General features: G+C 34.4%; 1 protein-coding gene across 2 annotated transcripts in view; it reads left to right on the top strand.

Annotated features, from left to right (window-relative positions):
• Positions 1 to 647: 647 nt before the first annotated feature.
• Positions 648 to 26788, top strand: part of EYS (eyes shut homolog) — an 860563-nt gene continuing 834422 nt past the window's right edge. For both annotated transcript variants that reach the window (XM_048297572.1, XM_048297571.1), the window contains exon 1: positions 648 to 788. The gene's annotated coding sequence lies outside the window, so the exon portion shown is untranslated. The remainder of the gene's footprint in view (positions 789 to 26788) is intronic.

Genomic DNA, 26788 nt, shown 5'->3' with positions numbered 1-26788 from the left:
AAGATACCATAGGTCACAAAGATTAAAAGTGCAAATTAATATAAAAAAATTTCAGCCTCTCTGTGATTTGTGTTTTGCACATGATGATTTTTATCACAAAGTAAAAATTTTACCAAACTAAATGACTGAATATGAAATAAATCCCTGAAATTTAATAGTTCCAGGCCTCTTTGAATCTGGAATTTTTTGGAAATCTTTCCTCTCTGGATCCTTTTTTAGCAGTAATTAGTGAAGTTAAAACACAAAAACTCAAAAAGTCTTCATTTTTAGAAGTTTTCAGTTTAAAGACAAATTATTTGAGAAATCATATATATATATAAATGAATTAAATATTTTCAGACTTAAATACAGTACTAATTTTATAAACTTTACATATTGAATAAGGGTTTAGGAAGATTAGTTACCTGCATTGAGAGCTTTCAGGCAGATTATGTTTCACATATTTTTCTAACATTAATATAAATTCTTTGTATCTGCTATCAAATTAATATATTTGAGGCAATGGAGGGATTCTTCTGATAAAGAAAATTGAAAACTATTGGAATCCATTCTTATTTCTTATCAGCAGCATGCTGTCTACTTCCTCAAGCAGACAATCTCTAGTACAATACCATCTGATGCTGTCATTAAATCCTCAGCGTCAGGTTTCCGTAGCAACAGCAGAGCTCTCCCTGTTTCACTGTCTGCATCTGAAACCCAGCCTGGAACAAAACCAGTTAATCTTATGCTGTTTTTCTACGTTTATTTGACAGATTTAATCACAGACCTTCAGTAGCTGGAAGTAAGTGGTAAGTAGCAGTTAAAGTTTGTGATTATTAAATTGTAGGGCTGTATTGTAGTTGTTGATGTACACGCACACCAGATGGTGGCCTGCTGTATTCATCACCAGATTAGAAAGATAAAGTCTGGGCTATATGTAGGACTACACACCCGCTTAAGAGTTTATTTTGTAATGCATAATAGCTTTTAGTACTTATTTAAAATAGCAAATCTTGAAAATCTTTACTTTGATTTGATTATAGATGTGACAGGATGAACATATTCCCAAGGTGTTTAAAGTTAGTTTTGATGTTACTGTTTTCACACTCTTATCCCTCTCCAGGCTGACGACCGCAAATCATATACAGGCCACGCAGAGTTTACTTGGTTTAGGAGTTAGTGTTCACAGAACAGACAACTGTCTTTGACTCAAAATATGCAATGGTAATTAAAAACTGTGACCAGAAATAATGTATGGCTTTCTTATAGAAAAAATGCAAAATGTTTCTGAAGGAAATTTAGGAAATGAATGTTTGTACTTATTAGCATATTCTAAATAAAAGCTTTTCTGTGTTCACTAAAACCAAAGAAACTGTCTTTCAAAAATATTTTTTTTTTCATTCCTAAGGCAGACAAATTTTCTGAAAGCCATTAGAAAGCCCAACCAACTAGCATGGAGAGTTTCCAGATCAGAGGAATTTTGAGTTTCATTTTAATAATTCTCTATTCTTTCTCATTATATTTTTATGATCTTGTTGTTGCAATGTATGATTGCAAAACATGCATGATTGTTTTAAGGAATTTTACTTAGATACAGTATCCATTTTATGGAAGCAATATCTATTCAAAATGTAGTTGATACATTTTAAAAACATCGTCGTACATAAGCTTAAATTACTGTCATTTCTTGGTGTACAAAATTTGATCACAGTAAGTATGAAAGCTATGACATAGGTTCAGTCAAACAGCTTCTACTGTGCCTTTATTGCTCAAATGAAACCCAGACTTTGTGACCGTATACTTCTGAAGATTTGAAGAAAAAGGCAACACAGGTATAGTAAGCATTTTCGTTTATACACATACGAGAATATGTTTAGTTATATTTTATTTAGATGGGACATCTCTGAGATGAACAGATACTGTAGCAAGTATCAAGCACTTTCACAGAATCAATATTTTTTGCCTTTTTTTTGAGGCATCTCCAGAGATGACTTCTTTATATATTTGTTTTGTACTAAAATAATACCATTACAGGTTAGATTGATTTTTATATAACTGTGGAAGTCATTTAAATTATAAGTATGATTTCATGTTTAATTTTTAACTATTTTGCTAAATAATTCTACTGACTGGAAAGAAGTCTTTGAGAAATTTCATTAAAATACAATATTCATCTAGTTCAGGGTTAAACCTCTTTTCTGAAGAAATCAGGACAATCATGGTAATTTTCCAAGGGCCTTTTCCAACTAATATCAGTGGTAGCTGGCTTTGGCTAAAAAATTGTGTGACATGAGAGAGAGGATAATCACGGGAAAAGCATGTAAACATTTACTAACAGTATGTTTAAAAGATACAATATGACTATAATATGACATATTTGAAATTTTTTAAACATAAGACACATGCTCCTTCTTTATACATGGTGGTATTTTTGGTTTATAACAGATGACAACCAAAACACCACATCCTTTTTTACGCATCTGTGTAGGGAAGTAATATAAACCCACTAGAGAAGTTTATGTAGTTGAGGTATCTACTTAGTACATTTTCCAGCAAGAAAGAGAGTAGGAAATAAGCAGGTCCTTTACTACACAGTGTTATGCTGGCAGTAGCATGGAACAGATTTGAGGATGAACAGGGAATGGAAAAAATCCACACTTGTCAGATCTTCGGCATGGATCACTCTTTTGCAATAATGATATGAAGATGGTAGTGGAAGAGTGGCAGAAAATCCACATCCCAAAAGTCCTCACATCTTGACCACACATAGGTGGAATACATAAAAATGAAACACAGTCCTAAGTAACCCAAACTAGTAAAAATTCCTGTATGTCCTCACAGCATAGGGCAGCACCCTGGACTCAGCAGCCTCAGCAGAACCAGTTGTAGAACTCAGGCCACAGTTAATCAACCCTCACTGTTTTAATAAAATTTTCTTTCTTCAAAAGGGAGTTGGCAATTTTCTATTATAGCAGTGATGTTTCAGTAAAATAATCAATGTTTTGATAATAATATTTTGAGGCATTTTTATAAAATAATGTGCCTAGTCAGCCCTTGAATCATTTTACTGTAAATACAAAGCAACTGATCCAGTTAAAAAAGTATTTCTGGTGAAACAATTTTTCTTGTAGGAACACAGTTGAGTATTTGAGGCTAGATGGAGATGTAATTTATTCTTTTCACCATTAGTAAATTGCTTTGTCTAATTTTCCCTGTCTCATTGATGTTAATCTTGACTATTTAGGTTTTTTTGTTTTGTTTTTTTTTAGATTATAGGCAAGCAATCAAACTAAAAAAGAATTATGAGCAAATTTGAAGGAATCATGAATGCATTTGCCAAATTTGGGATTTTTTTTTTACTTCCTGTATGCACGTATGTTGCAGAAAATGTGTGGCTATTTGCACACAGATTCATTCACTTTTATGCACATTCCTAAATAGTATCAGTGAGCTTTTGCATGAATAGGGAAGAAATAGGTAGGCTGTAATATCTACCTTTTTTAAAAAGACAACCTCTTTGTGAAAATGCTATGTAATGAATGTTAAAAATTAGATAGTATGACATTCAAAAAACATAAACCAAGATATTTTGTGTTCCCAAAACCATTTGGGAGAGTTCATTTTCTTTCTAGTATCATACATTGTCTTGATTTGTGGTTTCTCATTTTTTTCATAAACATTTGGTAGATAAAGAGAAGATCTAAGAAAATTAGATTTATTATAGGGGAAACATGCAGACAGGACCTGACTGTCATAGATGCAGTAACATGAGGATTTCATGTCCATATTGATGCACTTTGTTACTATCTCCCCATGCTGTCAGTCTTGCTTCCCTTTTCTTGTGCCAGTCAAATTAATCACATTTGAACCCCAAATTCCTGAGTCTTACTTAGCTGTGGAGAGTTGATAGAGAAAGAAAAATAATGTCATTAGTTTCACAAACCAAAGCCACTTCTCTGGAAAACAAATTTATGATGAAGTAAAATATAAAATAACAGCATCTCTATTCTGAGTTGCAAGCTTTTAGTCATTTTGTAAAAAAAATCCCACTTTTTATGAAGTTAACAAATCAAATGGACAGATGATCAATGTCAAATCTACTGGAAAACTGCCTGTGCAAATGGAATGCCAGATAAGATAATAATCTGTCACTCAAAGTGCTGATGACCATGTGTATATCGCAAAGCATTCCTCAGACAAGAACTGTTGTAAAAGTCACCTTCATCCTAAAATGAATTTAATATAAATTTCATACTAAAGTGTGAAAGATATTAAGGATTAATAAAGATTTCCAAGGTACACGATGAAGAAGCTGTTATTAGCTATAAATATATCTTGAATATTGACTTTCTGGATTGGTCCAATCGTTGCAACAATTATAAATCATAATAATTATTTATTAAATCAAAAGAGACAAAGATTTTTTTTTTTTTTGTGAACAATATTCATTGATGAAGGTTGTAAAATACTTTGGCATACTTTACATTGCGAAGCTGCTGCTGTGTTCGTAGGACCTTTCTGATCCCCCAGTCTTTCACTAGCTTTCCTACTTCTGTATGACTCCCAGACTGTGTTCTTTTGGAAGTCTTTCTTTGGAAGACAGTAGCTGCCATTATTTTATGTATGAATACAACAGGACTTGAATAGGGTAATTATGCTACGCAGCCTGAAAGCAGTGGCTATGGAAAGCTGCTCACGCAAGTAAGTGGCTGCAAAGTAGGTAATATATGGACTCTTTTTTCATTCGTTAAACACCAGTTGCTTCACAGACTGAGTGGATGCTTCTTGCATTTCCAACAGCATACAGATTGATCACTGCCAGTGCATACTATCACTCCTAGGCAAAGGAATCAAGTGGGTTCTATGAAAGAAAAAAAAAAAAAAAGAAATTAGGTGTGAAATGAGAGCTATGATGTATCTTGGCCTTCATCCAAGATAGAAGAGGGAATTTAAAGGGCCTGGAAGATTTTAAAGTGACGTTATCTTTTAAAGAAAAGAATGATAATAGGTTCTTCCGGAATAGGCAATAATATTGAAACTGTGAAGATGTTTCTCTTCTATAGTCAAGAAATTAACATGGCAGGAGTTTTCTTCTTCCTGCAAGGTCTAAGCTACTTCTTGAACTTTCTTCAGTAGGGCCTTAGCCTTTAGGTATGCCTTCCTCTTATTGTTCCCTGAATGGAGCATATGTATTTCATAAAATTTGTGTTAACTTTATCCAGATACCCAGAAAACCTCAAATCTTGCTATTTAAATAGTTTTACAAGGATGCAGAAAATTTAGAAAACACCTGAGCTACTTAGGCTAAAAGGCTACATTTCCTCCTTCATGAAATAGCATCTACCTTGCAAATTTTGAAGTAGAAATTATATACTCAGTCTTAAAATGGATAAAATTAGGGGTTTCTCTTGGGGGTGAAAAAAGAATGTTTCCATTCACATAAAAAAAAAGAAAATTAAATAAATGATCAGTGATGTATTTTCTTTTAATTTACACAAAATAATTTCTCCACTTCTTTCAGACCTACATTAAGCAAATTGGACAAATGCTCCTCCAGTCCTGTTTAACTACATATTTTACCAGGAAATTTAAAATTTTCAATAATACAATGTTTGTGAAATGCTTAAATCTCTAAGTAATTTTATTTTTGCAGACTGTCAATGAAATTAGTCTTGATACTTACATGTCTATGATTTGCAAAATTCTATTGCCATATAGTACTGGACAGAAGTGTAAACTTGACATCAGTGCTTGTATTATCAAACTATTATATATTTCATTTTTATATTTTCACAGTATTATCTTTGAAAGTGCTTATGATTGTTTTATAATATGTCTAAATAAATAGATGTGATTATCATATAAATGTCATAGAAAAAGTGAGATACTTTAAAATACAGAATTTCTTATTCAAAATATATCTGTCCAATGTGGAATTTAAATAGAAGTAGATAACACCGTAATTGACGATCAAATAAAGAAAATAGGTCAGAATGATGAGCATTCTCACTGGTGAGAGCAATAATATAATTTCATTTATGCTGAACATTGGAAAGGGAGTTGATGAGAATTGCAAAAATATAGCTGCATGTGACACAGAATTTGTGAATGTAACTTTTCAAATGAAAGACTGAATGGTTGCCTTAAATTATTTTAACAGAAAAATTTCACATTTGTGAAATATTTTTCACATACTGTAGAACAGTTTTTGTTAATGCAAAACATAGAAATTGATATATATCTATGAATCTAAAGCTAGAACATGGAAAATGGGGAAAAAAAAAATGGAAGCAATGGGGTTTCCAGTACCTGATGCCCATCACAGGACAGGATTTTTTTTCCTACAAAGTGTGACTTTGGCAACTCTAAGGACACACTGAAATATAAGGTAAAGCAACATAACAGGAGATCAGATAAGGTTATCTTCTTCCCTGAAAAAAATGTTCACACAAAGAGCAAGAATTTTTTTCCATGGGTGGGAAAGGAAAAAATCAATGCTATTTTGTTAATATCTTCAGAATTTTTATATATTTCACATTTTTTAATATGAAAACATTACTTTAGCCCACTATGTAAGGTAATTTTCAGTGTAAACTGATAAAAATTCAAAGGTAAAATAGGAAAATCTGTTTCATACTTTAGAGTTACTGCTCAGGTACAAAAAGGAGTATTCAGAGGAGAAGTGCCACCAATAGAGGTTGTCAGATAAAAATTAGAAATTAAATAGAGTTCTGAATGTCTCAGCTCAAATTCTGTCTGGTCCTACTCACAGCTCTTTAAAGGGAAACATAAAGGTTGAGAGTAATATTTGTTCTTCTGATTGCAACACAACAGTTATTCAAAGGAAATTAGGAAGAGTATTGGGAATGGTATGCAAAACGTCAGATATTCTTCCTTTTTGTGTCTCTGGTAGCAGTGGCCAGCAAGCTTCAGTACAACACAGTAAGTAGTGTGGCCCAACTTAAGTGGCTCTTGGCAACAAAACTGTTCATGTGGAAGACTTGGTATTCACGTCATGCAGTTCAGGATTTTTATTTTGGATTAGCTCTAGTCTCTACCTGGGGACTTGAAGGCCTGTTAGCATTTGGGATTATTAGTTACACACTGGGAGTGCATGTTCTGGTTTAACTTAATTTGAAAGGAATCCTATTCATGTGCTATGTGATGTGATCTGAAGTCCTGCAAGGAGGGACAATCAAGATACTCACTTAAAAACCACATTCCTCTTCCAACAGTAAAGACTATGTAGCACAGCTCTTCCTTCAGCTATAGCTTTAGCCCTGTACTTTCCCACTGCTTTATAAATTACCGTGTGCAGTGGTTTGGTCCAAAATATTCATTACTGTTTATCTGCTGTGAGATAAGAATTAGGAGAAACGCAAAGCAGACACCAAACTTGAAAGAATGTAAAGAAGCTTATTAACAGACCTAAAAGAAGGAAAAAAAATTATACCACCTTCAGAACACTCCTCCTCCCCCCACCTTCCTCCATTCTCCCACTGACAATGTAAAAAGACAACCCTTAAGATGTTCAGTCTGTTTACCACTTCCATAATAACCTTGCTCAGTCCATTTAGAAAGAGAAGTCTCTTCTTGCTCATGCTATGAAAACATTATCACAACGAGACAGCCGCCCACTTCCAAATATTGTTCAGTCCATTTAGGAAGAGGAGTCTCTCTGCTCATATGTGAGTCCCTTCCCCTGACTTGCAGCTTTTCCTGCAACTGCTTTCGAGGGTCCACTCTTGAAGTTTTTTGGGGTACAATTTTAAGGTTGAGCCGTTCAGAAACAAAAAACAGAGGCCCTTCTCCTTCCCTGGGAGCAAAGGGTCTTCATCATCTTCATCTCTAGGACTATCTCTGGGAGCATCTCTAGGAACTGAAGTTTTCTCCTTTCCCATTTGGAGCAAAAGTCCTCATCTGGTTCATCTCTCCCTGTCCAAAACTTCCCATGAAATTACAGCTGCGTCAGCATCCGCCTATCTCAGCGCAGGTGCTTTTGCTTACGAGTTGAACACTCCACTCCCCATATCTTCATGAAATTACAACAGGATACTCTATCATAGCTTCACAACAGAATTTCAGCTTTAAGCATCTTCTCTCTCTCTTCCCTCAGGTTTTCAGCTCTTCACAGCAGTAAAAGGGTTAATCTCACCTCGGCCTTGCAGCTTTGCAGCTGGAATGTTGAATGTTTCTTATCGAAGTGGAGAGGGGGGAGAGCCGAGCCGCTCCGGCTGCCCACGGCAAGGCAGTGGGGGGGGTTCCATGGCTGGAACAGGCCCATGACTCCGGGATGGCCGTGGCCCAGCCCTGCCTGACCCGAGCAGGGCCTGGCTGGGCCCGCTGGTCCCTGCACGGGCCCCGCAGCCACCTGTGCCAGCGCCGGAAACGAGAGAGAGCTTGGAGGGGGAGTTTGCCTATTCTTAAATGTGGATCACAGAGATGGTCACAACTTTAAGTGGCTTAAAGAATTGTCCATATTCAAACTGACCAGCTGATAGGTTCTGTCAGGTACCAGAGGAAGCCGTAAGCGCCCCTTAGCAAGGACATCCCTTCCGGGACTATGCTTGCTAACCTAAGACACCGTGTTTGCAATTGTGTTTAGGAAACCAAAATGAAGAGTTGAGCAGTCTTTCTACTGAGTAGTACATCCTTCTGTTTGATCTATATTCTTTTTGTAAAATTTTATTTGCAGAGCTGCAGAGAGACATTCTGGAGCCTATTAGTTGTTACCATGCTCCCTCTTTTTCCATGAACTTGTGGATAGTTAACAGCTATGGTCATCAGAAGTCACATATTTGCCCTTGTTTTTACTACATCCCTCTCACCCTGTATTTGTTGCAGCTTTGTCCATGGGATAAAGTTTTGGGGAAACTGTGGGAAAAAAAAAAAGGCAATGAAAATGACGAGTGCAAATACATTACCACACATTTGTAATTTCCTTCTTTAGTCATCTCATCCTTTTCAGTTGTGCTTATTCAACGCAGCATTCTTGGGAAAGGTTATGAAACCTATAGGAGTCAGGGGCTTGCAAATCTTCACAATTTCTGGGGAGAAAACCTCCTAGAAATTTTCCTAGAAAAAAAAAATTAAGCAAAAAGCTTGTCATTGCATAAGAACATCAGTTTTTGTCTTTATAATGATCTCTATATTTATCAGATTAACATCAATTTATTATTTGTTGTCCGTGGAAGGGGGATTAAACTTGGTGTATAGAAAGATATCCATAAGAGACACTGCTCTTCTCATCATCTCTTTGTGGTATCAGTACTACCCTATGTTCACTTTAGGTAAAAACCTGGTTGGTCACTCCTGACATTTTGCAAAACACAATGTAGCTCTGATGCAAAGTTATTGATCAGAATTTCTTTTCTGACCCTGCTGCTTTACAGTGCATTGTTTTTTCCTTTGCAGATAAATTATGCATTGCTGGAAGCAGTTAGCTATTTATACTCATGTACATGGAAGGAAGACACCTTTAGGCTAACTTATCATTTAAAAGTGTATGTCCTTATCATTGTACAACTACATGGATGAATCACTTTCTGTTACAATGTGTCCATATTTTCCCCACTTGTCACCCAGGAAATAATTTATTCTCACTCATTGTCAGATTTTGCATCTGTACAGGCTGGATATATGTTGTGAAAATTAAATAGTGATTTATAATCTAAAGGAAAAAAGTATTAGGACATTATGACCTTGTCACAGTCTTGAATGGTTCTCTTGCTCTTAAAATAGATAATAATATTGCTATTTAGCCTAAGAGACGACAGATTTTTCTGCAATTGGACCCTGAAACTCGAGTTGCCTATTGTGTCTCATTTGCACAATAGTCTTAAAATGTATGTATAAAAAAAGCTATAAAACTCTACTTTCTTCTTTTGCTCTTAAATGTCCTCCCTTCTGTAATAACAAGCATGATATAACAACAATATCATCTTGAACATATTGGTTTTCATATTAAGTATTATGAATTGCATTTAAAAACCATTTCCTGTATGTAAAGATGAAAAACATACATGCTGCTTACGTAAAGGTTGTGATGTACAGGAAAATTAGTCTAGCTTTCCATAGTCCTGTGAGATGTGCATTTGTCATAAATAAAGAAAGAAAAGATATTCCGTTTCCATTTTTCAAGCAATACTTGGATGATCATTTAACAAATGGTGTATTTAGTCAAGTTCTTCTTCAATTCTGCATTTCAGTTGCTTCATTTCAAGCTAACTTCATTTCAGGCTAACTCAGTTGTGAACCACCTCTATCAGCTCTTACAAATTTAGCCCATTGGTGTTAATGCATCCTAATCAATCAGTACAGCAACAGGACTAAATGAGTTAAGTTATGCTCCTTGACCAATACTGCACAGCCTAAAAGCCCATGACTAAAACATAAAGGATACTTTCTATGCCATGAAATTTTTCTAAATTGCAGAACTTTTATCTTCCAGTTTACAAAAGACTGTGGTATGTTATGCATGTAACATTAGTAACTGGAATAATTTAATATATTCTTTATCTTGAGGAAATATTGTCTCTTACACTAATTGCCAAAATATTTCATTCAAACAAACAAAAAACTGTTCTTGAACTTCCTTTGTAATATAGTACAAGTAGCAGCCTTAATAACAAGTGAGAGAAGAGGGTGAAAAACAGCCACATGTTGGAAAGAGCCAATCTTTTTTAAAACTTAGACTGGCAGGATGAAGCATCTTTCATTTTGATCTACTACACAATTTTCATCTCAATATGAAAGAAGAGAAATTTTTACCAAACATGCCAATTTGACCAAGGTCTGCTTTTCATCCCTACTCCCCTTCTTGTTTAGTTAAACTAAAAGATTAAAAAATTTTTAAACTAAAAATTTCTTGCCTGTTTATTAATTTGCATAATAGCAGCCTTTATGACTTACAATATAATCTGTGAATGATGATGCTCTATGTTGAAGGAAGCACAGGCCTGCTTTTTATTTTTGTGACTGATAATGTCCAAGCAGTCACCTCCCTTATGGCATTTGAAGCAGACAGCAGAAGACAATTTCAAGATTAGTAAGTGGGTGGGTTTAATTTTTTGTCCTGACAAATTCTTGCAGTAATCTTTATCACAAGAAAAAATTCATGATGTGCAATTTTCTTTTATCATTACAATAATTGTCATGAGAATCAGTATTAGTTATAAGAACTAGTGTGGAGCTGATAAAAGAGTACCAAACCACTGTAAACTTTACCAGCATTTTCTGAAAACTGTCATTAATCTGCCCTTTTCTAAAAGCAGAGGTTGTGACTGATTAGCAGATCAAACTCTACACTGCTGAACTTTTGGTTTTTTCCCACAACAAACCCCCAAAGTCAGAATATACAATTGAAAGTGTTATGTGTTCTTAGCTACCTGCTAAGAACATATCAGTCTGACCAAGTGCTGGCCCACAGCTGCAGGGCTGCCTGAAGTAACAAAACAATCATGCCATACTAAAGTGCCTTGCACATTAAGTCAGAAACTGTATGATACAGGGATTGCACACAAAAGGTATTTTATTAGAAATAAAGACACAAGGAAGTCCTGTATTTAAGGCAGGATACTGAATTATTTCCTTTTATTGGATTTTCTTTTATATAGGAAGTTCGTTACACCATGTTTTAAGGTATGTCTATATGCTGTGTTACTGGCAGCAGCTCATGTTGACATAAAAGTTGATATATGTCAGTGTTAACCCATTTCTGTATCAGGTGCAAATTGAACACAGTGAATTAGTGGTGTTAGTGCAACCCTCACGTCATGCCACTTGGTATAGTATTCTTTTTTTGTTTTCTTGCTTTTATGAAATCGGCTTTTTGTTGTGTGCATATTTTATGAGACTATTCAAAGAGGGTATGTGTACTTCCGGACCGCTAAGAATGGTAGTACTTGAGACCAAGGTGTAAATTGTTTATACCCGTCACATCAGCAGGATGGGAATTACTTTGTATACTTGTGGAAACCATACTCTTATAGACACTACTTTAGGCACTGTATTGTACTAGAAGCTGCAAAACAAGGCTGCTTTTCATCATCAGAAGGTCTGTTTTGCTTCTAACACTACTGCAGCTAAGGGTAAAGCAATTGTGAGATTCAGTGATGAAAACCAGGGCAGAGAGCAACTAAAAGTCTCTGAGATCTTGTCACCAGTGTAACAGGACATCATTTGCCTGCCACTTTTAAGAACGGTCCTTTCAGTTGCTGTTAAACAGATATAAAGCATAGTTTTTACCTGTGTCAGACTCTGAAACAGTAATCTACAATATCCCCAAGTTAAAAGAATTACAGAAATTGTCCTGTAGCAAAACACATGCATTGCCATTTTTCTTGGTACCTTAGAATATTGCTTGAAGCTTTTGGGAAGGATATAGTGCAACAGTATTATGTAGACAGTTTTGCAGTAGATTTTCTGATACATATATATATATATATATATATATATGCATTCATAGCCAATTCAAGAAACTTACAGATCTACCAAAATGGTCAAGTATATATGTATATCACTATCACCTCCTTTTCCTTTGCATTTGTATTTACACTGCTACAGAATTCAAGGTGAACAGAAACCTGACTCTTTGGATTCCCTTTGAGCGATGTCTTTTTTTAAACCTTTGACCAATTCCCATCACTTTCAACAAGAGTGACAATGGAAAGTTGCTTTTGATCAAAAGCAGCAAGTCATTTCCTTCAGTTCTGATATTTTTGACATTCTTACATGTGTTTAATGTAAACACACACAGCTACTCATTTCTCTTTCCTACAGACCAGTGACTTTGCTGTGTTGTACCTGTTTCACTGTTTCACTGAGGCAAAGCCTACTCAGCCTTATTCAGTCATACAAAACTAGCAGTTCCTCTGTTTCTAATGGAAAAACAGATGATCTAAGAAAACATGGATGACCAGAGAACAGGAAAACAACACAAAGAATTAATTACATCAGAAACCATTAATCACATGCACATATGCACGTTAATTCCCCAAACTGTAAAAAAAAAAAAAAAAAAGTTTGATATGGAAATTAGTTTTTAATATCTGCTAAAGAAGAAACATTGCTGTAAGAGGTTATTAGTATACCCTGTAATTCCTTTTCAGTGAAATGCCTTTTATATTCTATACAGAATACTATTTTCCTAATGAGGATTAAGGGAGTTTGTGTTCCAAAATTAAAGTTCATCCCCTCTCTCTCTCCTCACTCTCTATATATATGTATATTTATGTATTTATATATATATTATTTGCTCTTTTATTTTGTTCATTTGGTTCTTGTTTTGGGATTAGATTTTTATTTAGTATCAGATCTAAGTCCATCTATTGCTAAATGCTTTCGATTTAGTAACTGAACCATTTCTAAGCTTCTCTTTCAATCATATCATCACAACACTTGTAAGACTGTATGTTCCCTGTGAATTCTTTAGCCAGGAGCCATCATGTCTCCTGGCTACCAGCTGAGTGTTAAAATGCACAGTGGACATAGAAGAATGGTACTTTGTCAAGTATTATTCACAGCAACCTTGTGAAGGGCACTACAACTTAATATAGCATCTGTCCTCGGAAAAATCACTGAACCTACACAAAGAAGTTCAGTTAGAGAATCTGGGTGTTCAGGACCAATTTTCAGATGGCCCAGACCACTCAGCTTTTGCTTGGTTCAAGTAGTTCTATTTTAACTACGTTGAGATTTGAGTGCTGTTATTCCCTGCTGTCTATGCTGGCACAGCTCTCTTCAAAAACTGCCCTAGATATGACTTTCAAGAAATGATATATGCAATTTTATAGCACTAACTCTTCATAAGAGCCTGAATCACCTTGAAGATAGTGTCTGATGTCACTGCCTGGAGAGATCATTTTTTTCATTAGGGGAACTGTATCAGCTAGCTCCTATGAGGCAGCATCCTGACATCTTTTAGCAGATAGTTAGCTAGACATGGCACAAATACTCCATGGATAAGAAAAGAGACAAAGGCCAATGGAGCTAATATTTCAAGGGTCTTTTTGAATAAAAGTTTGAAATGGGCATTATATAATGTATTAGAATTTTAGTCTTGCTTGATAAGTCACTGCAATTGAATGTGTAAACTACTTCTCAAGTGAAGATGGAACAACTTTCTTTTGAAAAATAGATAATTACTCAGATGATATAAAGTACGGAGCAGAGCTATTGCTTAATACCATTCTGAATCAATAGACTTTATCTGCTTTTTTTACTTTAAAACTTAGAAACTGCAATGAGGAAAAAAGAAGAGTAACGGTGATTACACTTTGAAGATAATGGATCAGTTATGAATGTTATTAGGATTTCAGGATGAAAAGTCAGATCAAATGTTCTAGGATAAGGTATATGGGACAAGGCAAGACTATAAGATTAATTCAATATTGCATTATGTTAATCATTCTTAGATTGTTTTTACTCTTATGTATTTGAGAAATGAGTAAATTAATAAGTTAGGTTTTATTCTCTGGTTCTTTGTCATGAGAACTCTGAAGAACTGCATAGCCAATAAATTACGTGAAATCACTTTAAAAGTTGTGCGTTTCTCCTGTTTTTCTATATTTAGTTTTGATGAAAATGTACCACTTTCAACTGCAGAAAAGGCAGACAGCACTCAGACTAATAAGAAAATCTGACTGATACAATGATCTATAGCTCACAGAAACTATCATAAAGAAAAAGAAAGTTAAATTCAGACACACAAAAAGACATGGATATATAGTGCAATGACTTATACTGTTTTTAACTTTTAAGAATATAACTTGCATAAATTATTTTTATAAAAAAGGAAGCAGATGGTAGAAGAGCATATGGATCCAGACTGCAACTGCAGTAAATATCTTTTTTCCTGAAAAAAATTGTATTCTAAAACTTTAAGGTGTTTGTGTTTTCACAAGCTTAATGCATGATGGAAAAACCTTCCACACAGGTCTTTGGCTGATGTCTATTTTCCTGCTTTTTAAGTTGACTTTCATGTTGGTCAGTTTGTATTCAGCAGGTCAGACAGAAAGGAGCTGCAGGAGATGGCCAGGTTGCAATAGACCTGACTCACTTTTGTGTTACCTGGTCTCAGGAAGGCTTGTGATACACTGTCATGGCAGAAAGTCCTTGTTAACACTTTATCAAAAGCTTTTGGTCACCAAATTTCTTGATGTTATAGGGAGAACGTTGAAAAGAGAGTATCGTATGTCTCTACCCTGTATTTGGAAGGCATTTATTAGCTATAATCACAAACAAGATTTTATATGCTGAGGCAATTTGATAGTCAGGCACTTTGTCCTCTCTATTTAAAAAATATCAAAGAAAGAATTTGAAAATCCTGGATTTTTCATTTACAGAGATTGTCCTGCAGTGACAGAAGGGGAAATCTTAGAGATCATGAACACTAAGGGAAGCTCATTCAAAAAGCCAAAAAACAAATGCCCAAGTTCCAGCTGGAATGCTCAAATTAGCTGTGCATCTACTAGACTACTCAGTTTTTTCAGTTGAAACACTGGGCCGTATTTACGGAGTGTAGTCAATCCTGTTCTCAAAGCAGAGGGAGTTGTATAAGCTTTGCAAAAATGCAAGCGCGAAAAGTGTAAGGCTAAAAATGTGTTAATTGTGAGTATATTAAAGAGTGGGACATGCATACAAATTGATAATTACCTTTTGCTAGTATTTTTCTTTTATAAATAATAATTCCATGATTATTATGATTATATTCTTAAACCAAATGCTGACATAAGTTTAAGTAAAACTATTGATAGTGCCAAAGCAATCTTATTGTACAAAACCAGCTGGTGGGAAAAAATAGAGTTAATAAGTAGGATAGTTAAAATTAGGATGTGTTTCTTTGGAGATTTCTTTTGAGTGATCTTTCTGGATATTAAGTTGTATATATTTTAAATTTCTCTGTGTTAATATACAAAAACTTAACAATAGGTTTATAGTTAGCAATGTCATGTATTGACTTGTTTCTTCCTAATTCACACCAAGCAAAGTTAAGTATTACAGTAATGAGAAAATATTTCTATGCTTACTCAGAAAAAAAAAAAAAAAGAAACTAAAAATAATTCCATGTGAATAAACTTGGAAATTTGCTGGTAATAAATAATCTTTTCACTTGTAACACAATTCTTTTAAATTTGATGGAATCCTAACAATACACTTAATTTTTTTATAGAAACACCAGTTTGATCTGAGCGTTTACAGTTCTATGCCCTGCTTTGGCATTTTTACATAAATTCATTACATATATGGAGGTTTCTGCATTCTCACAAATTGGGTCATGACATGCCAGTTTCTTCAGAGCTCCATGACTTTGCTTTCTATGAACTGTGTTTAAGGATCATTAATAAATATGCTGTCAAGTTTAGATAACTGAAACTGATCTAAAATCTTTTTAAAGCAAGAATTCAAAGTATAGAGTGAAATGGTGTATAATGGCAAGGAGATTCTCATCAAAGACATTAAAAATGTTAAAATATAGATCTCTTCACTCAGCCCACTAGCTGAGAGCTACAAGATTGCAATCATAACAGAGTAATGAAAATGGATTTAGCTGATGCCATTTCTCATTTTCATTACCATCATTTTAATGAAAATGAATTAATATTGTGCTATTTTGTATTCTCATGGCAATTTTTGTCACAAAATGGATTCATGCCAAGCCATCTTCTGTTCCTGTTAATCTTTGTCAAAAAGGCAGGGCACCAAATTTTTCATGTCCTATTGAGCTCACAGAAGCATGTAAAACTTTTACAGCCCTGCAGGCTTCAAACTGGTTTTGGTGGTTTGGATAGTTTGACCCTAGGTAATGCTTATTAATGCAATAACAGTAGAGCACAGAAAGCACAAGAAAGATGAAAAAATATGAAGATTTTTTTTCTTGATGTCATCTGTAGCGAGAACAGTAGAAAGTAAGGAACTGTAATACCAATGGACGTTAGTGAATAGTTTAAAAGTGACATAGGTTAATATCTAGTTTTACCTACGCATACAAAGGTAGGAATATATAACAAAACCCCCAAATTCATAGCACAGATAAGTGTGTTAAACACTGAAATGATGAAAATAAGTAATAATGTATTGATTACAACCAGAATTAAAATCCAGTATGTTTTCATTTTAGTGAAATACAGGTTTTAACTTTAAAAAATTGGCAAAGAGAGTACTTCAAGAAAAATACAATCATTAGTGTGCGTATATAAATTTATGCATTCATGTGATAAATCATTACACTATTCAACTATAATTTTGAACCAGCACATTTGAATGAGTTTAATTTTTGGTTTTATTTTTCTCTTTATAATGTAGTTATGTTTCATATTAGATATATAGATGGTATATTTAGTAATTATTTTGGTATAAAACAACTACACTGAAATTACGTGTCTTACAACCTGAATGTATTTTTGCTTTGAAAATGTATGGAAATGTATGAAACTCCCTTTGTCCATGTAAGGAAGTGTCCTTATTCTTTTATTAAGAAAGATTGAACATGACCATTCAATAGGATGATGTACTGGGTATCCATAGAAAGTTCGTGAAACTACCACAGGTGAAATGCTTATACCAGAACCTGAATATGGAAAAAATCTGTTGAATTCTATAAATTTTTAGCAGCCAAATTAATTTGAAAGACATGGTAGCTCTTTTTTAGAAACAAAAATACTCTTAAAAGTCATCTGAATGCTTTACCTTTGCCTGCATCTTTATACCTACTTCAGTGTCTTTTGGTTTGGCTGCAATTAAAAGTTAAATTAGTTAAAAAAGTTAAGTTAGTTAAAAATTCAAAAAAGTTAAATGGTAGCACAAACAGTGATCAGAAAAGGGAATTCTCCCTTTATTGGTAATTTTCTCAGGTCATGTCTAAACAGCTGATGAACTAGGGAAGTTCTAATAAGTATAGGACAGAATATAATAAAGCCATATTTCATATCATTCAACAGAAAATTGTGAACAAAACCTGAAACATTAGTGATAGCATTTATTTATGATAATCAGCTTGTAAACCAACTTGAGCCTCTTTTAATTTATTTAGTTCTTTCCACTTCACTTTTTGGATCGATCTTTTAGCTAAAAGATAGGTAGAAAGAGATCATTTTGTTGCTACATGTTGTTTTTCTCTTGGTGTTTTACTTCCTGACTACTATATTATGCATTTCCCAAGAAGCTAGATAGCTTTCAGTTAGATATTACTGTGCTTCTAGTTCATATTACAGTATGGGTTTTCCTTTATTACATGATAAAGATTTTGTCTGTTTATTTTGCATATAAAGAATTTTTTAAAAGAAGAAGAACAAACACATTATTTAAATTACCGTATTGGAAACTTGTCGCCCACTTGTCCTCTCTGCTTTCATTGTTTTTAGTTACTTACCTGGAAATAAGCCAGAGTTTCAAAAGAAACAGGAGTCCTTGCTCAAGGGACTGTAGATTAATTAGGCATCAGATATAAAACTTGCATTTGGGAGTAAGAACCAGAACCTGGACCTACTTTGCTGCTGCTTTGGCATAAAGGCACTATGCTGGACCTTGTTCTCTCTCCCAACAGGGAGGGGCTGGTGGGGAATGTGAGGCTCAAGGGCAGCCTGAGCTGAAGCTACCGAGAAATTGTGGAGTCCAAGATCCTTAGGGCAGTGAGGAAAGTGCACAGCAAGCTCTGCTCCAAGCTTGGAAGAAATGCATCTCAACAAAGAGGAAAACCCAGCAGGAGCCTTGTGTGGATGATCAAGGAACTCCTGGACAAATGCAAACACAAAAGGCTCAAAATGGTTTTGGTTGGCTAATAGTAACTGTTCTTAACCTTTTTGTAGTCTCTTTCATGAAACTATTTTAAAATGGTATTTAAATAAGTATTAGTATTCTAATAAATAAATTTAGTATTCTCCCAAATACTAAGGTATAAATACTAAGTCACTTTTCCATCTTCTTAATTTCTCCTTGAATGTTAGATATCAGACATTTTGATATTAGATTATTTTACTGAATATATAGAAAATTATGCAAAAGACTTGTTAGGTCTCTAATTTTGCAAACTAAATAATGGAAATCAGCTGAAGACACAAGACAGACTAACCAGAAGCCATTGACAGAGCAACTTTACCAATAAGACTAGTTCATATTCTTTCCCCAGTAAAATGTGGCACAAATCCATGCAGGATTATGATTGTCCATAAGATCAAGAGGTAATTTCTCTTCTGAAATGCATGGAACACGCTTTTAATTTAAAGTAGTGTACTTCAGACAGAGATAAATCTGGTAAAATATTGTGTAGGGTTTTTCTTTTGGACAGAAAAAGCTTTTGTTTTTAAAATAGAAACAAATATCTACTTGTTCTTTAATAAACAACTTTTTTACATGACATTAGAGATATTTGATATAATATTTCATATATTCAATATAGTATCACATTACAGGTCTACTTATGACTTTTTATTAGAATTAAATTGTTACTTAAGTGAAAAACCCAGTAATGTTAAGACATCTGATGTGTCACATAAAAACTCTAGGAAAGAGCTGAAAAGCTTCCAAAGCCCCTGAAGAGAGAGGCTGTCGCCACACAGCAAATAAGCTACAAATGCTTTATTCATTGTATATTTGAGAATGATCTCAATGTTTTCATAGACATAATATTATCTATTTCTTCCAGTTACTTGTGTTGCTTTCTTGTATAAAATATTGTATAGAAAATGCAGAGTAAAATCTTAATTTACCAGACTTATATGTGAAGGGTTTTAGGTACAGAATATGTATTTTTATATTAGATAAATAATCAAGTAGAAAGATTTCACCTGGGTATAAATGGGTTTTAATTAGCTAACATTTGAAAAACAGATGGAGATGCTAAATTAGACCTACAAACAGTCTATTGTTTTAGATTTCTTTAAGGGTGAAAGGGTGAACATTTTTGTTCTTATACATAAGGTATTATATTTATGCTAATATATAATATTTTAAAAATAAACACATAATTGAAACTATCAGTATCTCAGATAGATGCCAATGAATTACATAACCCACTTGTTAAAGCTGGATTGATTAAAAAGAATCAGAATGTCTACCAAAGACTTTAGCACTCTGTCTGTAGATGTTATTCATCTTTCAACTTTTGCCTCACTGAAGCTCTTGCATGTTTGCAACCTTCTTGATGTCCTTACCTTCTTGCCTAGCTCTTCCACCTTGACTTCATATCCCAAAATACTAAGGACCAACACAAATCATATTTCTTTAAGTGGGAGAAATGTCTTCTTCCCTGGAATTTGTGACGCACATTCAGCAAAAGGGATCTGACCTCAGAGCCCACTGAGAAAATATCCTCTCTACAGCCTGCTCAAATTTCCTCTTTGCTGTGTAATCTGACTCAAATGAAACAGACTGCGTCAGGTGATAGAAAGAATTGAGAAAACATTTCTGTGTCAACTTGAAAGGCATCTTCCAAAATTTTTTTTTGTCTTCCTTTTAAATGAGTAGTCATTGTAGGTGAAAACAGTTGCGTTCAAGTTAGGCCTTTGTTCATCTTTGTGGTTTATTCAAATGATCCCTCAGTCACGAGCTCTTTGCGGAAAGGCCTACCTGTCTGTTTAATTTTGTTCATTTGAGCTGGTATGATGGGACTCTGGCTAATGACTGGAAGCTTCAAGACACTATTGTGATACAAATACCAAGAAAAAATTTTCCTAGTAATTGTGAACTTGTTCCATCAAACTGGATCACTGTAAGATCTCAGACAATATAAAAAGGCAAAATGTTGACTGTATGACTACTGCTTACACATTGAAGTATTACCATGAAAGACAATCATTGCTGGTGCCATATCCATAAACTGGAAGAACAGAGGTATTTCATGCTCACTTATGCAAGGATTGGCTGTCTCATTCTGTTTTAACCTGTCTAGGATCAGGTTGATTTGAAAAGAAAGTCCAGTGGTTGCTTCTGTGACATTGAGGATGTTCTTCTCTCAAGGACTATAGAGGTGCAGCTACTCTCAAGATAAATTGCTGTATGGAACAGCATGATTCTATTTCTATCTCAGATGGTAGAATTTACTTTCAATATGAGACAAATTGATTCTCTAGAAACTACATCTGTTGAATATATTGTATTCATAATGTCTGTTAATTAACAAGCATTCCCTACACATAAAAATAGAAACGGAAAAGAAGCTTAATGACTTTTCATTTAGAGTAAAATATAGCTTCATACAATTTTTTTTCTTTTTCTCTTGCATATTGGAGTACTATTGTCTGTGGTCATCTGCCTGATTTTTTTTTTCACTTTTTGCAGACCCTTGGACTCTTAATATAAAATTATTAGTATATTTATTACACAAATACTTAGACTTTCAGGAATCTTGTTTAATTGCTGACTAGCACAGTACAGAAGAAAACTGATGACAACTTTTCCTTTATTAATTTTTTTCATAGATTTTGATTTATGTAATGAATGATAGGTAAGTTTTTTTACTATAGTGGCTTTCATTTTCACAAAGATTTAACTTCTAACTAAGCAGGTAAGAATGATGTTACATGCACAAGCGGGTGATTTCATTATAAGAGGTAATTGTTTCAAAAAAGATTTAATCACTTTCTTTGAAAATCAGCTGTTAGAATATTCAGTAACCTCTCGTCTTCCTAAATTTAAATTCACTGAGGTCTAGAAGCATTGGCATGTTTTGATAATTAATAGCATATTGATACTACTAAAGACATGGTTGTTTGTGGCATATTAAACTCACAGCTGTCAAAGGAGGTTGTTTGCATTACATATATGACTATTCAATCTGACATTCATGTGTAGTCAGACCATAATATAAGGGATGTTTTTGTAGTGTGTCTGTACAAAAAAAAATTAGAAATAGCTTCACTGTACAAGGCAGTGCTTGAAGAAAATACTCTATGTTATGCGCATTTTAATGCTACGTGATGAAAAACTCCAAAATAAACACAATATTCAGGGCTTTCCCCTTTAATAACCTTCATTGACATTGTTATGCTTAGCAGAAAAGTGTCTCATACCACATGAGAGAATGGAAATTATGATCGTTTTTGATCATCCGCAAAGCCAGGGTTTTACTAATTTTGAAGAAATAAAATATGAGTTGCCCAAACAATTGCATTTCCAACAGAATGTTTTGTGATAAAAAATACAATACACACAAGTATATTTACACTACTAATGCAAAATATCTGCTGATATTTTGAGAACTCAGATTTCAAAGAGCTTTTGCAAAGATCATCATCACTATTTTCTTTCTGCAAATAGGGATGAAACTTGGAAACTATTCATTTTTATAACACTGGAATAATATGATTCAAGGACTTAAAAGTAGGTAAAACAAGATGAAAGTAGACAATACACAAAATAAATCCAATGCCTCCAGCTTATTAGAACTGACAGAGGAATAAACAGTCACTCATTGCAAATAATCTAGGGACTTGTTAGAAAAGTTTAGCACATAAAATTACATTTTCTATTACTTCTACATTGGTAAACAGATCTGCTGCATACTGCCAGTAGCACTTGCATTTATCTAAAGTGGTCCCAAACAAAGCTTCAGCTGTTTCAGAAAATTCTAAATTCTTATATATCTTAACCAATGTGGGGAATATTCCATGTGAAATTCCCAGCCATCTTTAATACTCATGCACATTTGTATTATCCGGTGTGAATATGTGTTCAAAAGTTTTCAGTATTTCTGGTAAATAAGCAAAGATCAATGTGTCATTTAATTGCCACTTTAATGCTAATGTATGGCAAGATGACATTAAGAAATTGGGCAATTTAATGATTTTTTACATGAACAGATATGGATAGAGTCACATGGTGGGTGGGGTAGTGGGTTTTTGAGTGGACTGTTTTTTCCACTTGTTTTTGTTGTGGTTTAGTGGTTTGGTTTTAAGAGAATTTAGCTTCTATTCTAAAAGGTATAAACCAGAAAATAGTAGTAGTAGTAGTAATAATAACAATAATAATTATAATAATAGTACAAAAAAAAATAGTGTGACTCATGGAGGACTGTGTTTTACAAAATCAAATCCATTTGTTTCATCTTTTCCATATAATCAAACCATACCAATAAATTTGCCTAATCAGTATTAATCATGATTACAGAATTTACTTCAGGTTATTGAAAGTAATTATATAGGTAGATGAATGATTGTACTAATTTTTATTGCAAATTTATTACTTATTAAATATTTAACCCAATAAAACTGTTTGCTAAAATTATGGAACATACGCTGAAATCATGGCTACATGATAAATACCTGATTAAGGTCTCATTATAAGCAAAGAACTTTTGATGTAAATGAAGTGTACTCTGAAATTATAGTTGGTTGTGTTCATTTTCATTGCACCTACTAAAGGCATAAAATTGTAATCATTTTATGCTGATATAAAATATGAAATAATATTATCAGAAAATATTGCATACTACAGAAACTAGTGTTCATTTAAGCATAAAATCTGTAATACTTAAATATCTTCAAATAATGGAATTTTTTGCATTTTTCAGTTGTTAATGTTCCGTTCACAATTACAACATTTCTGATAAGGTCTGTGGCCTACTTGAGATTATCAATACTCATAAATGAGATAAAGTTCCTATTCAAATCATTATTTCTGGAAGGTGAGACCTCTTTGTGGGTCTCTAGTGTAATTCCTAGCTTTATTTAAAACAATTTAAGGTTTGTGGAAAAATAACGTGGGGAAAAAAGTTCTACTCACAATGAATACAATACAAAAGCATTTCTTGTCTTACACAACACTGGCCAGTTTAAACTTTGAATTGAGTTTTAGCCTTTTGTGTTTTCTCCATGCATATATGAGCCACAGTTCTGTAATACTCTTGCTTCCTTCATTGTTTTCATATCCTTGCTAGTTCTTATAAAAAACCTGTTAATGCAACAAAAATAATATTTATCTAAGCCCTTGGAGGGAGTTAACTTACAATAGTATTAAACATTTCAAATGAGATATTTTATCAAAATTAATTTTATTTTTATATTGCATGTTAATTCTTTAAAAAAAAACCTGTAAAGTATTCCAAATAACAATAACTAGAAAAAAAGTATCTGAAAAATAATTTATTCTTAACAATTTTAAGTTTCTATCTGTTAGAACTTGCTATAGAAAAAACATATAGTTGTTAGCAATCATACTGTAAAGATTATGTACTTAGACTTTTGATATGATGCAGGGAGGTACATATAAACTTATGGAAAACAAAACAGATGTTTAACTTTTTAAAAATGTAATGTGTGGAAATCATTGTTAACTATTGTATTAGGAAGCACCACAAGTAGCATAGACTTTTTCATTTCTGTCCAAAGGAATTATATATGGTTGTTTTAAAGACAGAACTAAATATTTTAGATTCAATACTCAAAGTTGTGAGATACAATATATACTGCCTTTGAGGAAATGAAAAATTATATATATGCCTATTGTATATATGTAGTGGTTTGGTCCAAAAAAACTCATTACTTATTTACCTTCTGTGAGATAAGAATTAGGAGAAAGCAAAGCAGGCACAAAACTTTAAAGAATATAAAGAAGTTTATTAAAAGACCTAAAAGAGAGAAAAAAAAATCAGACCACAACTTCAGAACACTTCTCCTGCCCCCACCTTTCTCCCTTCTCCCACTGACAATATAAAAAGACAACCCTTGAGATTTTCAGTCAGTTTACCACTTCCATAATAACCTTGTTCAGTTCACTTAGGGAGAGGAGTCTCTCTTGCTCATGCTATGGAGACATCTCCACAAGAAATTCTCTCATGACTTCAGTATCACGAGCCAGCCGCCCGGGTTGGTTCTCTGCTCACATGTGAGAGTCCCTTCCCCCGACTTACAGCTTTTCCCACAACTGCTTTTGAGGGTCCAATCTTGAGCTATTGGGGTACCATTTTAAGGTTGAGCTGCTCAGAAACAAAGGTTCTCTTCACCCATCTCTGGGAGCATCTTCATCTCTAGAAATAGAGGCCCTCCTCCTTCCCTGGGAGCAAACAGGTCCTCATCATCTTTATCTCTAGGACTATATCTGGGAGCATCTCTAGGAACAGAGGTCTTTCTCCTTCCACTTTGAAGCAAGAGTCCTCATCACTTCCATCTCTCCCTGTTCAAACTTCTCATCAAATTACAGCTGCTTCAGCATTTGCTTATTTCAGCACAGGTGCTCACAAGTACAGTTTGAACGCTCCACCCCCCATGCTTCCATGAAATTACAACGGGTACTCTGATATATCATAGTCGATCACCACCATAGCTTTACAACAGAGTTTCAGCTTCTAAGCATCTCCTCTTTCTCCTCCCACAGGTTTTCAGCTCTTCTTTCTTTACTTAATGTCTGCAGGCTTCATCTGTTCTGGAGGAAACTTACAGCACTAAAAGGGTTAATCTCACCCAGGTCTTGCAGCTGGAATTCGCTTATCGCTGTTGGTCACATGATCTTTGCCAGACAGTGGGCAGCTTCAGCTCAATCTTCAGCCGCACTGGAAGGGGTGGGGGCTTGGGGGGAGGGTGGAGCTGGGCCACGCCGTCTGCACGTAGCAGGGCTGTGGAGGGGCCGCGGGTGGAACAGGGCTGCACAGCTCCAGGATGGCTGTGGCCTTGCCCAGCCTGGGCCCAGCAGGGCTCAGTCCGGGCCCGTTGAGGCCCATACGGGCCAGGCCAGTTACCTGTCCCAAGACAGGAAGCAAGAGAGAGCTTTCCCAGGGTTTGTCCATTCTTAAATGTGGACCACAGAGGTGGTCAAAATTTTAAGTGGCTTAAAAAATTTTCCATATTCAAACTAGCCAGTTGATAGGTTCTGTCAGGTCATAGAGGAAGCTGTAAGCATCTCTTTGCAAGGAAATCACTTCCAAAGTTATGCTAACCCATAGCAATATAATACATACATATAGTATAATGCTGTATTAATAATAAAGAGAAGCTGAACTCTGCAGTAATCTACTTAAGTTTCTCAGCCAGGTTTTATAAGAGGGACTAGAAAACTTGTGCTTATCTTGCAGTTTATGCCATCTGAGTCTGCTTCAGTCCTGGTTTTTTTTCCTTCTGAAGAACTCTTATTTCCATAGTTCCAGACTTAGTCAGCTCTTTTTCATTGTCTTTAAGCTCTAAATTCCCACTAATGACCATTGTGGTAGTTTAGCAGTTTAGGGAAACGTGGTTTGACGGGCAGGTTGCTAGGCCAATTAAACAAGATGGCAACGCCTCTGTGATGTACATATTTAAGAAAGAAGAGACCGCGAGAAGTTGCTTTTCCTTCTTGTTTAATGGGCCTAGCAATGTCAAACCACCACAACAGATAGGTCCTGCCACCCTTTCTCTAAATTTTCTAAAAGTACTGAGTAGATTATTGTAAATTGGTTTGTAAGCAATGTGTTTCTTGCTTTTTGCTAAGAGTTTCTCGTGTTCAAATTAGTTTAGATATACTTTCTGTATGATTCTTTCTCCCAGTAGCTAAAAATGCCCCTTTACCTCTACAAAGAGAGGTAAGTTGATCATGTTCAATGGGTACCAAAGAACTATTGTAAAAAAAGATCTTGGACAATAAACTGTCTTTTTGATCCCACACCATAGGAGCATATTCCTTAACAATTTTCAGTATGTAGGAATTAAACAGTGACTTAGATAACCTGAAAAAAATTGCACAACTTCTAGAAGAAATTCTAAATGTAACTGTATTTGTAAATTTTTTAAAATATGTGTTTGCAAAAAAGAAGAGTTTGCTGGACTAACATGTATTTTTATGTGCTATTGTAGGAGATACATAAATAACATCATCTTTTAGGGTTATTAAAATTATTTGCATGAAA

This window comes from Corvus hawaiiensis, chromosome 3 (genome assembly GCF_020740725.1).
Source record: "Corvus hawaiiensis isolate bCorHaw1 chromosome 3, bCorHaw1.pri.cur, whole genome shotgun sequence".
Taxonomy (NCBI): Eukaryota; Metazoa; Chordata; class Aves; order Passeriformes; family Corvidae; genus Corvus; species Corvus hawaiiensis.
The sequence above is the reverse complement of the archived record's forward strand: the minus strand, read 5'-3'. Positions and strand labels throughout refer to the sequence as shown.